At 34.1% G+C, this 14,670-nt stretch overlaps 1 pseudogene; it reads right to left on the bottom strand.

Moving 5' to 3' along the window:
- The window catches only part of LOC132604940 (protein SULFUR DEFICIENCY-INDUCED 1-like), an 83,715-nt pseudogene extending 69,867 nt beyond the window's left edge, over nt 1-13,848 (bottom strand).
- Between the last annotated feature and the right edge of the window lie 822 nt (nt 13,849-14,670).

Below are 14,670 nucleotides of genomic sequence, written 5' to 3' on the forward strand. Positions count from 1 at the left end.
ATTAGGATAGTTTACCTCAATATTTACCTTTTAGAATGTGATCTCATAATTAGTTAATTAATTAGGCGTATGTACTTAGTTAATTAAAATCAGTTGGCTCACGTTAAATCGAATGAACTTGGGTTATTGATTTGTAGATAACTTTTTGATTGATTTTTATCTCACATGTATTTTTTAATCTTCTATTTATTCAAAAGCAAATCAGTTAATGTAGAACAAATCCGTTCATGCTATATTCTCTTAAAGCTAGAGTTGTAAGTCACTCTAATCATATATTTTATTGACTTCTAAATAATTCTTTTCATACTAGATTTACTCTTTAGTCAAAATTTGTTAGCTATTTATTCATTAGAAGTTTTGTTCCATCCTCTTAAGCTTCTTTGTATATTATATTTAAATAACAAATTTAAATTTTCAATACACATTCATTAAATATTTGTTCATCAAAAAACTTTTTACATATTTTATTTATTGATCTTATAATACATATTTTCATACACATGCAAATGTTTATTTTCTTTTACTACATCAACATTCATGTTCATCATTTTTTACTCAAATTCTTTAATATTTTTGTAAATAATAACCTATCATATTGTATATCCCTCATCTAATTAAATCAAGTCCAGCTGGGAACCACAATTTGTGGATTCTGAAGGATGCTTGGCACCTTCCCTTCGGAATAATTTGAACCCTTACCTAGAATCTCATTTGTTTTCGCAGACTATTTTTAAGTTATATACATTAATAATTTATAGGTACCCTAGTATACCTTAAATGTTAGGTGACGACTCTGTACATAATTAATCCTTTTAGAGCCCCATAAGTTGTACTTTGTTTAGTCTCGGTAAAAATAGGGTGCAACAATAAGGATACTTTTCGTTATTTACAAAACATACCAACTTAATTACAAAACATAACGGATCTGAAAAAATTAAAAGTTCATCCTTCCCTCCCCTTCTCTAATCTACCCAGATCTGGAAAAAAAAAAACAACCGACCCTTCCCTTCCCCTTCTCTCTCACAATCTGCTCAGATCAGTAGGTGTACACAAGACAGTTGAGTTAACTGCCTCTCTAGAAAGTCGGAAGAAACAATGAGATCCTTCGAGTTGGTTATTGCTTTATAAAGTTGTTGTTTTTTTTTTTTTTTGGGTTGATCAAAATCAGTACCAGGGTGGTAGTGGTACTGCGAGAGTTACAAAGACACAGAAAATTTTACAGTTTCTCCATTACATCCTCATGTCACCCAAAAAATCCAAAAAACTGTGTCATATCATCTATCGTATAACCCTTACATCAAAAGTATAAATTTTCTAAGCATCTTGTTAGAGAAGAAATATGGTCTTTCTTTTCCTCAAAACTCTTCTGTTTCAATCCACAAAATGCACAATGTGACTGTCTTCCATAGCATCTTCAGTTTTTTACGGTTGTTATAGTTGTATTAAATTTCATTCGAATTTGAAGCGAGATACAAAATTGTACTCCCTCCGTTTCAATTTATGTGAACTCATTTGACTGGGCACGGAGTTTAAGAAAGAGAAAAAGACTTTTAAACTTGTGGTGTTAAATGAGTCACATATGGTTTGTGTGGTTATAAATCATTTCATAAAGGTAAATTGTTTTCAAAAATAGAAAGAGGTCATTCTTTTTGGCACAGACTAATAAGGAAATAGATTCACATAAATTGAAACAGAGGGAGTATTAAATTTGTATGAGAGTTGTATACAATGTTGTTGTAGTTGTATTAAATTTTCAAAAAACTAACATGAATTTTATACAAAATTTATACAGTTATATACATATTTCATACCGTTTTTATACAATTTTCATACACGAAAAATATGAGAATTTTAAGCTTTGAGCAAGATATACATATTTCATAGTATAATTTTCATACACAAATTTGAGCGAAATTTTTAAGTTTTGAGTGCGATATACATATTTCATACACAAAATTCTAAGCGAAAATTTTAAGCTTTGAGCGAGATATACACATTTCATACACAAAATTTTCGTATATGTTTTGTAAGAAATCTCTTGGTATATTTTGTAAACTGAAAAGTATCGTCATTTTTTGCAAATATACCCTATTCTTACGTATATACACGTCATTCTCCCTTAAAATATCTACTCCCTCCGTCTCATTTCAATGTGAAGGTGTTCGACTGAAAATAAAGTTTAGGAAAAAGAAATTCTTCTGAAAATTGTAGCCTTAAATATGTCAGGACATTTTTATGACTTTAAAATCATGTCATTAATGGTAAAATAAAAAGTTTAAAGTTAAATTATTCTTAAATATAGGTATCTTTTTAAACAAAATAAAAAGAAACTAAAGAGTGTCACGTAAAGTGGAATTGAGGACGAAATTACTTTTGTTCAGTTATTTAAAAACAATGAAGCACGTGCACACAAAGGTGTGGCTTAACGGTCAATGGAATGAAAATCACAGCAACCAGGTTTTAAATTCCAATCATAAAATGCTCGGTGATTTCATTCAATATGCGACCAAACTCTCCATAACAATTAATCATTCTTTATAACAACATTTCCTATATCAGCTAAATTTGCTTTGAAACCAATTTTTATGTTATGTTAGATATTATAGTTCTTTATAACGCTAGCTATATATAGCAGCCAAAAAATTATTCGAACAAATTAAACACGCCATTGTAGAGAGATTTGATGGTAAAAGTAAATATAAAATACCTTGAAGAGATCGAGGAGGAGATTATCAAAGGACTCTTGAGCTTGTTTAGAGCAAAGCCATCTAAAAGACTTGATAGCTTCAATGGCTTCTTCACTTCTATCCAATTGCTTCATCACAACTGCCATGTCCTTTAGTGCACTGTCTACTCTATCCCCTGTATTTATGGCTTCCCAAAACCATATTATTGATCCTTCTGGGTCCTTCATAACTAGCTGAATAATGCATCAATCAATTAGCTGACATACAAGCTGATTCTAAGACTAGCAACGGAAGCCCGTGCGATGCACGGCCCAATGTCTAGATAAGGTTACAAAACATTGTTTTAGATAACCATCTTCAAATTCATAGATCCTATGTATAAGCATTATAGCCGGGAGTGTCAAGTACAGAATACAAAGTAAGGTGTAATCACTTGTATCCAGTACTTTCTCATATTCTGCAACAACTAATTCTAAATAAAAAAATGTTTCAACAATGCCATCACATTAGAAATATACTACAAGTATTATTACAAACAAAATGAATCAGGGTAATGAATCTAAAAAGTGTAGAGATTATATACAAAGTTGCATAAAAATGCTTTAGTCTCCTAAACAACTGATTAAAAGAAGCTACATATAAAAGTATGAAAAGAAAACATCCAGTATTCTCTGTTGGTAAAGGCTTATTTTATGTTGTAGTTCTCAAGTATGTCAATTCTTCCTTCAGCTCCAACTTATCCCATAAGATATCCTACCAGAATGGCACCTCAAAGTACGTTCAATTCATCCATCAAATCCAACTTATCTCATAAGACAATTCATGCCGTGCCTTATAAAAGGTTTAGCATAGTGATTAAAATAATCCAAGATGCAATGACATCTGCAAGAGTGTAATATCGGTTAAAGCTCCACATTATGAGGACTTGGAGAATTTGATTTATCTAAATATTTCAAAGAGACTTTCTGGAATAGATTTGTAGGCTGCAGATTCCAAGAAACAGTAGGACAGCTTCAATCCATTGTAAAGCTTTAAAACATTTGGAGGCATAGTGGCTAGCTAGCTTTTCTGGAAAAAAAAATTGCAACTTTTCCTGCATCATTCCTTCAATCACCCTATGTTCATAGAGTTCAAGGCATTAATAGAGTTGTTTGCATACAGGTATAAAATGAAAGTGTAATATATGGAAGTGACTTGGTATTAGGAACATGAGATAAATGGCATACTCACAATTCAAGAAATTCTTTAATCAAATAAGAAAAAGAGAATTTGGAATGTAAAACTAGACCGGCATCTCATTTGACGTCACGTGCTTAGATCTAATTAATCAAAATTTAAAGTATGCTGGATCAAGATTGCAGAATTTACCAGGATGGAAAAAAAACAAAAACAAAGAACGATAAATAAAGGTTCCATCTTAAAGGCAAAATATCACCTAATACATCTCTACTCCTTTGATCCACACAATTATTAGTATATCATAACGTTCATGCTAAAAAGGGTTCTTTCCAAATCGCGTGAAAGTTGCTTAGTTATTATAGATTATGATAAGTTATTAAGTTTAGGACAATGCTATGGCTGCTTTTCAATTATTAAGCAAGTCGGGTACTAACAATTTGACTGTGCAGGTGTACAAAGAGTGAATCCATTTAATCCACAATTTATCTTCTTTATGCTCTTAAGTCCCAACAAACCTTAGCAATAGCAGCCTTATTCCAGAGTCTAAGGTTAGTAATCTTGAATCCTCCAGCGGCCAGCAGTAGCTTAAAATTTTATTTGCATAATTTCCTAAATATCAATCGAGATACTTTTGAAAGGACCACTCTACTTAAAAATTCTAGTATGATTAGCAGCAAAACCAAGAGCTGCAACATTACAAAATTTACCTACATCACATATGTCCAAAATAAAATATAAGGAAAAGGGACCTAGATGGATAAAGCTAATTATTTCACATTAGCATATCACGGAAGACAAGTGAGGGATGGCTCAGTGGTTAAGCACCTCCACCCACGACCGGTAGGTCCTGGGTTCGAGTCACACTGGAGGGGAAGTGTGGAAACACTATAAATCCTCCTAAAATGGGAGGGAAAAAAAAAAAAAAAGCATATCACGGACAGAGAAACATGAGACCGAACCTTTATCATGTCTACATAATGTTAAAAAAACATCCTGAGTTGGTTATAAGTCCACTGGTTATAACGAATGAAAATATTTGAATCCTATTTCACTACAAGAAAAAAAATATTTGGCAACAAATTTTTTGTTGCCTTAGATTGATTATTGTTGCAAAAAGTACTTTTGGCAACACAAAAAAATATTTTGTTGCATGAATTTTTTCCAACGGCTGTTATTGCAACAACGTGCAACATTTTTTTTTTTGTTGCCAAAAGTACTTTTTGCAACAATAATCAATACTATGGCAACAAAATTAAATTCTTTGGCAACAAAAAAAATCATTTGCCAACAATAAAACTAAGTTATTGTCAAATATAAAAAAATTTGTTACGATTTCTATACTTTCTTGTAGTGTTTATGCATATCTTACTTTAGTACCGTTTGAAAGGTATAATTTTTTTTTTAAACAATATTTATTTTCAAAAACAAACTTGCCAATTCCAGCGTGTGTGTCTCTCTTCCGCCATAATTAGCAGGGAAAACGTGAAAACAACAGTATTTTCATTCAAAAACACTGTTTTCCACATGGGAAATCAATGCCAACGATGATAGTATAATATATATGATAACTTATCATAGGAAGAGTAGCATGATCTAAAAAATGCAAAAGGACAGCGAAACCTTGCTGAATCAGGAATCGACATCTACGTAATAAGGCATACAAAAGAAGCAATTCCTAAGCATACCTAACATGTAAAGTGTAAAAATATAAAAGACAAAAGATGAGAAATTTTCCTTCTGTCTTATTATTCTGTACAGTGCACGTTATATAGCAGTGCAGGAATGAAAAATAGCAAAACAAACTATACAGGTGTCCTATTTTAATTGGTCACCTTCTAACAAACTAATTATTTTATCAGATTTTGTACAAAAAGAAAATTAAGATGTAAATGTGAAAGTTGCTTGGAAGTTTCTTGACTGTGTAGCCACGTGTGTCCAATTTGATTTTTGAATCAGCTGCTTTCCCATGTGAATACCACTGTACTTCACTCTTTCACACTTCCACATGCATCCACACTTTCACACACACAGATCTTGTCTTTTCCCATGTGAATACCATTGTACTTCACTCTTTCACACTTCCACATGCATCCACACTTTCACACACACAGATCTTGTATATCTTGTATATTTCACCGGAAAACATCTAAACCTTTTCCTTTTTCCGGTGAACTGTGATCAATCATTCCAACACCCCCCCCCCCTCAAATTGGAGGGGGCAGATCGAACCCCCAATTTACCTAAAAGAAAACGATGAGAGGTACCATGAAGCGGTTTCGTAAATAGATCTGCAACTTGAGACGAAGAAGGAAGAAAGGAGAGGGAAATTAGGCCAGCAAGGTATTGTTGACGGACGAAGTGACAATCCAAGTCAACGTGCTTCGTCCGTTCATGAAAGACCGGGTTTTTAGCAATATGTATTGCTGCTTGGCTGTCTGAATGAAGAGAAATAGGGAGATCCGGTGGAAGAGTTAGGTCGGAAAGAAGTCGGACAAGCCAAGTTAGCTCGGCAACAACCCGACGCATCGATCTGTACTCAGCTTCGGCGGATGATAACGAAAGTGAAGGTTGTTTTTTCGATTTCCAAGAAATGGGGCTACCACCAAGGCTGATGTAATATCCACTCACAGATCTGCGAGAATCCGGGCAAGTGGCCCAATCAGAATCGCAAAACGCCAACAATGTAAACGAAGGAGAAGAATTAAGGAAAAGACCCAAACCAGGGTCAAGGAGAAGATAGCGAAGAACATGATACGCAGCGTCCAAATGGGTTTGATGGGGAGATTGCATATACTGGCTTAAGTGTTGTACAGAGAAGGCTATATCGGGTCTAGTATGAGTCAAGAAGTTGAGTTGACCAATCAAACGTCGATAGGCAGTCAAATCTGGGAGTGGAGAACCCATGTCAAGATGTAATTTTTGAGTTGGGTCTAAAGGCGATGTAGCAGGCTTCAGGTTAAGGGAGTCATACTCAGAAAGGAGTTCAAGAACAAATTTTTGTTGATTAAGGATCAATCCTTGTGGTTCACGAACCACCTCAATCCCCAAGAAATAATGTAAGTTCCCCAAGTCTTTGATTTTGAATTCGGAGTCTAAAAAAAATTTCAAAGTCTTTAATTCTTCTGGGTAAAATTGAAACAGATGAGCCATGAACTTTGTAAAAAAAGGAATAATCGTTTAAGGAATGTGTGAAACCTTTAAAACTCAAAGCAGCTGTTAGTCTTGAATACCATTGTCGCGAAGCTTGTTTTAACCCGCAAAGGGATTTCTTTAATCAACAAACTTGGGTAGGATCAATAACTTTTAAACCAGCTGGGAACTTCATGTAAACTTCCTCGTCTAACTCACCATGTAGAAACGCATTATTAACATCAAGTTGATAGAGACCCCAATTTTTCTTAACTACAATTGCCAAGACACACCTTATAGTAGTAATCTTGACGACAAGACTAAAAGTCTCTGTAAAATCAACTTCTGCTTGTTGTATATCACCTCGCACAACCAAACGTGCCTTAAGCCTCTCAACAGTACCATCTGATTTTAATTTAACTTTATAAACCCATTTTGAGGGAAGTGCTCGCTTTCCTGGAGGCAAAGTCACTACTTCTCATGTGTCATTTGAGATCAAAGCTTCCAATTCTTTGGTCATGGCATCCTGCCAACCTGGGTAGAGAATAGCTTGGGAAAAGGTTGAGGGTTCTTTGATTTGTGATAAACTGTTGATGTAATCTTGGTTAGCAGTAGAAAGTGCAGAAAATGCAAAAAGAGGAGAGGAGATAGATGAAGAAAAACAGACATCAGAAACATTAGAAAAATGAACACTATTGCATACATAATCTTCTAAGTAAGTAGGGGTTTTCACTGATCTAGTAGATTGTCTTAGTATAACAGGATTAGGGACTAGAGAGATTGGTGCAGTAAAGGACTCATTACGTGAAGAAGAGGCTGGTGCACTCTGGGGATTGGAATTGGAAGTAGGTGTAAGAGGTGATGAATCATCAGTAGGTAGAGAAGTGGTAGGTGACAGAGAGGAATCAGGCTGTGCATCAGTTGCAGGAGAAGAAGCTGTAGGAGTTAAAAACTCAGGAATAGAGGGCAAGGAAGATGGAAGATCAGAGTGTGTGGGTTCATCAAAAGGAAACATAGGAACATTACACTGGGTAGTAGCATAAGGATAAATATCTTCATAAAAAATGACATTTCTAGAAACTAAATATTTTTGTGATTCTAGACTCAATAACTTGTACCCCTTTTTCCCAAAAGGATAACCAAGGAAAATGCAGGGTTCTGCTCTTGGTGCTAATTTGGATCTGCCATGTGAATGTGTAGAAGCAAAAGCAAGACAACCAAAACTTCTTAAATGAGAATAACTAGGAGGATGCCCAAATAATTTTTCATAGGGTGTTAAGAAAGAAAATAGTCTTGTGGGGCATATGTTAATAATATAGGTAGCAGTCATGATAGCATCTCCCCAAAATTTATGTGGCAGTTGGGATTGAAAAAGCAAGGCCCTACAGATTTCTAAAAGATGCTTATGTTTCCTTTCAACCACACCATTTTGTTGTGGTGTGGCCACACAAGAGGTTTGATGAACAATGCCTTGAGAAACTAAGAAACTTGCATGTTCAAAACTTGATCCCAGTTCCCAAGCATTGTCGGACCTAATAGCTTTAACTTTCTTCTGAAATTGTCTCTCTATCATGATCAAAAAGGATTTGAGGATAGGGAAGGCATTGCTTTTAGTAGATAACAAAAATGTCCATGTTCCTTTACTAAAATCATCAACTATGGTTAAGAAATATCTATATCCATCATAAGTGGGTGTTTGGTAAGGCCCCCAAGTGTCAATATGTATTAAATTAAAGATAGCTTTAGAGGAAATTTGGCTATTTGTAAATGGCAGCTTATGTTGTCTTGCTAGTGGACAAATAGTGCAAGGAATAGGAAATTTATAACAAACATCATCCGAAATTTCATTAATATTTTGAATATTTGAAAGGGGCATATGACCTAACCTTACATGCCACAACTTGCTCTTAGTAACAGAAAAGGAACTAGAAGATAAATTTGATACAATATCCTTTTGGGAATTGAAGACTGGCTTAGAAACTAAACTAGAAACTCTAGGGCTGGAATCTGTAGAAGAAGAAACCACTGGAATCCTATGCTTGAAAATGTAAAGACCATTCTGACTTTCACCAAGGAGTATTGGGCTCTTCATTGAAGGGCCCTGCATAAAACAATGAGAAGAGGTGAAAAATACTATGTTAGAAAGCTGTTTGCACAACTTATGAACAGACAGAAGATTAAAATGAAAACAGGGGACATAAAGGACATTGTGAATGATAAGATTTGAGAAAAGTTTGACTGATCCTATATGAGAAACATCAACTTTCTGAGAATTAGGTAAACTAACAGAGATGATTTTAGGCAAAGGTCTAAAAGTAAAAAAAGAAGATTTGTTGTAACTCATGTGTTCAGTTGCACCTGAATCAATGATCCAGGTAGACTTAGAATAATTTCTAGAATCAGCTTCTAAGTTTAAAGAAAAGGGGCTAGGACAAAGGGTTATACCAGCACAATTCACAGATGCCATACCATCAGAAACAGTGCTTTGATCTCCATTTTTCACATGTTGAAGCATTTGCATTACTTGTGCCAACTGCTCAGGAGAAAGAAGTTTCCCTTGTTCTCCTGTTTCTGCATTAGACATGAACACTTCCCCAGAATTCTCATTAGAAGACACTGTATTACCCTGAACTGAGTTCTGAAAATTTCTCTGCTTAGTAAATTTGAAATTAGGTGGAAACCCATGAAGTTTGTAGCATTTCTCAATAGAGTGACCTGGTTTCTTGCAGTACTTACAAATGCTACCAGATTTCTTGTTGTCATAATATCCTTTTTGTGATCTGAAATCAGTAGCAAAGGTTTTTTGTGGGAAACTTCCCTGGACAACAAATGAAGATGACTCTCCTGGGTATTTTGGTGTGTTGTGCACTTCTCTTTGTTTTTCTTCTTGGACTAACAGTGCATATGCATTAGAAATAGTGGGTAAAGGTGAAATCATAAAAATGTTACCCCTTGCACCACAGTATGAATCATTGAGTCCCATTAAAAATTTGACAAGCCTTTCATCTTGCTTAGATTTAATGTTTTTCTCCTTTTCTTTGTAGGAACAGATGCAAGAGCAAAGACCAAACGAATCCAAGGTATCTAATTCATCCAAGAGTCGTTTAATCTTAGTAAAATAAGTGGCTATATCAGTTGGACCTTGAACAAGGTCGCTTAGTTCTTTCTGGAGCTGATACAGTCTAGCTCCTGAGCTTTGGCCAAATCTGGCTTCTCACTCCTCCCAGATATCCTTTGCATTAGCATAATAGAGCACACTTTCAGAGATGTCTCTAGATAGGGAGTTTAGTATCCATGAAATTACCATATTATTGGCTCTACCCCAAGCATTATGCAGATCTGTTCCTATTTCTGGTTCTGGTGTTGAACCATCTATAAAACCAGCCTTATTTTTAGCAATTAGAGCTATCCACATAGCTCTTTTCCAACCCCCAAAACTTTTTCCGTCAAAGACTGTGTTGACAAGCAATGTCCCAGGTGAATCCGATGGTGAAATGAAGCAAGGGTGAGAGGTATTGAAGACCTCTTTTGATCCAGTTTCCACAGCTGAAAGGGGAACTTGAGTCCCAGTAGCTGTTTCAACATTGTCTCCCATTGCAACAGAAGATTGAAGCTAAAACAAGGAAAAGAAAAAGAAAGATGAGCTGAGATTAAATCTCAATGCTCTGATACCATGTAAACTGTAAAAATATAAAAGACAAAAGATGAGAGCTGAGATTAAATCTCAATGCTCTGATACCATGTAAACTGTAAAAATATAAAAGACAAAAGATGAGAAATTTTCCTTCTGTCTTATTATTCTGTACAGTGCACGTTATATAGCAGTGCAGGAATGAAAAATAGCAAAACAAACTATACAGGTGTCCTATTTTAATTGGTCACCTTCTAACAAACTAATTATTTTATCAGATTTTGTACAAAAAGAAAATTAATATGTAAATGTGGAAGTTGCTTGGAAGTTTCTTGACTGTGTAGCCACGTGTGTCCAATTTGATTTTTGAATCAGCTGCTTTCCCATGTGAATACTACTATACTTCACTCTTTCACACTTCCACATGCATCCACACTTTCACACACACAGATCTTGTCTTTTCCCATGTGAATACCATTGTACTTCACTCTTTCACACTTCCACATGCATCCACACTTTCACACACATAGATCTTGTATATCTTGTATATTTCACCGGAAAACATCTAAACCTTTTCCTTTTTCCGGTGAACTGTGATCAATCATTCCAACGTAAGTGGAAGAAACAACGAAAAATATAATTTTTATTATACAATATTGACACCATATTTCACAATCCTATCCTAAGTAACAAAGCCAACTACTCAATACTTTCTTATACATTAGTATATGATTATATATCATGCAGGAGACTTACCGCAAACACAAATAACTAAGTTTTCAAGTTAACGTACCATATCAAATTTCCATGTTTTAATTAGTATTCATTCCACCAAGCCTGCGAAATGTTTTTTTTTTTTTTTTTAAAGAAGCATTTGTTAGAGACGATAATTGGCACCATTTCCTCTTTATCTTTTGGAATCAAAATAAACGAAATAAAAATGACAAATACTGTGCAAAATTAAGCACCTTTATATCAGGGCTAAAATTGCATTTACCACATGTACCATAAGTTCCCTGACAATACTTGTTAATGACAACATATATTTTATATGGACAAACATCCTCTAGAATACTTAAACATTGGGAATGGTAAGGTATTCAGATTCAGAAGTAGTAAAGATCCAACGTCGAAGGTCAAAGTGCAAGAATTTACATTCAAAGTATGTCACTCATGTCAGGTATTTCTTGCTAGATTTTAATTATTCATATCTCTCCATCAATAATTCTTGACAGAATATCTATCTCATGTGCATGCTGTAGTCTCAGATTCAGAACTTTTGTGTCCACCTATGTCTAATATTAACGCCAGTATAACATTTTACCAACAGAGCATATTTTTTACCAATTAGTCTCTTCAAGATACCACATAAACTAAAATCCATGAAATATTAATTCAATTGAATAGGTTGATTTAGCTTCGCTAAATTTAACCAATGCCATATTTACAATCATTCACATCATCCTCAAATGGTATTATTTTCAGGCGACCCAGTTAAACCTTCAAAAGCATAATAAACTATCTTGCTTCTAGTGTTTAAGAACGTCCAAAGTAACTCATTTTTCCAACTCTCATGCAGAACAAAAGTAAGTTGTCAAATACAATTTAAGAAAATTGAATGCTAAATAGTCAATAGAGTATATGCATGTGCAGAATCAATTTTAAGAAAATTAATCAAAGCCATAGGAAATCCCAGAATAACCATTAAAGAATCCAGTTCCTTCTTGAAAGTCTGCGGTGATGCAGCAAAGATCATCAATGGAGTATGTAAAATTAAGAAGAACCATGTAGAAAGAAGAACAATGGAAAAAGAAAAATCAAAATTAGATAAATTGCTTACAGAATTACAAGAGTGAAGCCAAACATCACTTTTTGTCTTCCTAATAATGGACACGTGGAAAAGGTGAAAGAGATAGTTAGCCAAAGCAGCACATGGGTTTGCATACAATGGGAACCTAAGGGAGTTGGATCAGTTAACGTAATGCCCATGAAAAACATAATTACTAAAGTGCTATTCGTCGTTTTATCAAAATGCCCCGTGTTCGTCCCCCATGTTCGTCCACCCCAAGTCTCCTTTTTACGGTATATATATACTCCCTCCGTTTCAATTTATATGAACTCATTTGACTGGGCACGACATTTAAGAAAGAGAGAAGACTTTTGAAACTTGTGATTCAAAATAAGCCTTGAAAATTTGTGTGGCTGTAAATCATTCATAAAGTGAATTTGTTTCAAAATTAGGAAAGATGTCATTCATTTTGGCACGGACTAAAAAGGAAATAGGTTCAAACAAATTGAAACAGAGGGAGTATATATTACTAATAGTAAAAATTAGTAAAATAAAGTTACAATTTATATATATTGATAATGTAAAAAAAATTATATTATTAATGTAATTTAACTTGTTAGTTAGTTAAAATACGTTATGGTGCTTTATCAATGTGTATATATAATTTTAACACTACTACTACTACAACGACAACATATCATGTGTAGTCCCACAAGTGGAGTCTGGGGAGGGTAGGGTGTACGCAAATCTTAACCCTACCTTGGTAGAGAGGCTATTTCTAATAGATCCTCGGCTTGAAGGAAAAAAAAAAGAATTTGAAGTATGGTATCAAGAAAAGTAAGGCAAGACAATAATAAGATAGAGCAAGTGAAACAAGTATTAATACACAATGGCAAAAAGAAACTACGCGTGCGAACTAAAACTATATAACTTTAACACTAGTATTAGTAGTACTATAACTTTAACATGCTATAGAATGTTACGTACTTTCCTTATTTTTCAGGTAATTAAATAAATCTTTCTTTGCACAGATGGTTACATGTAAGGCTGTACGTATTTTTTAGATGACCTGCCACAGTAAAAAATGTTTGTAATGCCCATAGACCATACATATAGAAGTTAAGTTTTTTTTTTTTTTTGTGTGTGTGTTAAATATAGAAGTAACACTTGCTAAAAAAAACAACCTGAGCATGCTTGGCTCGGACATAAGGGCCATCGCCTGAAGGGAACCTTATGAAACACATGAAATAGCTCCTTTTTCTCTTTCTTTGTGTTTTCCATTCCATTTCCATGTTTCTTCCTCTTCTCAGTATGCGTTCCTCTTTTATTTGTTTTTCTTAGTTTTGGGTTATGTGTATAATACGTTCACGAGTAACTAGCTAGCTAACTAGTAATTGTAGTCTATGAACAGATATGAGAGAGCGAGAGAGTGTGTGTGTCAATGTGTATATATATTGCTAGCTATAATAATACTAGTAATATATAAAAGCTTAACTGATAAGATCCATGAATCTGGTGGGAGATTCAGAAAAAAAAGATACAGAGACAAAGTTGCACAAATATTATATGTCCTCATCCTGCACCAAGTATCCATCACTGGGGACTCCAATATTGTACCTAGATGACTATCCATCTCTATTAGTAGTTAGTTAATCTCATCCTCCTCATTTTCTCTTTTTAAGTTTAATCTATATACTAGTATACATACCCGCGCAATGCGCGGATCGTTTTAAAGAAAAAAAAAAAAGACTCAAGAGATAATCGAAACATTTAAATATAATCGTCTTATTACATACTAACATTTTCTATAATATATGTAGCTCTATTGCTTCATTTCTGCCCAATTTCCTCAAACAGTATACAGATTTTTTATCCATTGACTATGATAAATAAAAAATAACAAATTAAAACAAATTGAATTAGATATAATATCATTGATTATGATTCTTTTATTACGTCCTCATTAAACCACAATTTCAGGTAAGGAAAAAGATTGAGCATAAAAATAGAATATCTTGCATTTAGCCACCCAGAGGACATAAATTTAACCAAAAAGACGCCTCAACACTTGATTTTAAACTCATTCTTATAAGGTTCCTAACTTTCTTTCCTAACTTTCTTCTCCCATCCCGATGTGGAATTTGCCTAAGATGTAAGGTGTGCTACTTATTCAGAGGTTTTCGTCAATGACTATATGTAAGATATTGGTTGTCCTTGTTTGAATAAATGCACAGAGTTTAAAATCAGAGTAAAAG

The sequence above is a fragment of the Lycium barbarum genome, chromosome 8, assembly GCF_019175385.1.
Source record: "Lycium barbarum isolate Lr01 chromosome 8, ASM1917538v2, whole genome shotgun sequence".
Classification (NCBI taxonomy): domain Eukaryota; kingdom Viridiplantae; phylum Streptophyta; class Magnoliopsida; order Solanales; family Solanaceae; genus Lycium; species Lycium barbarum.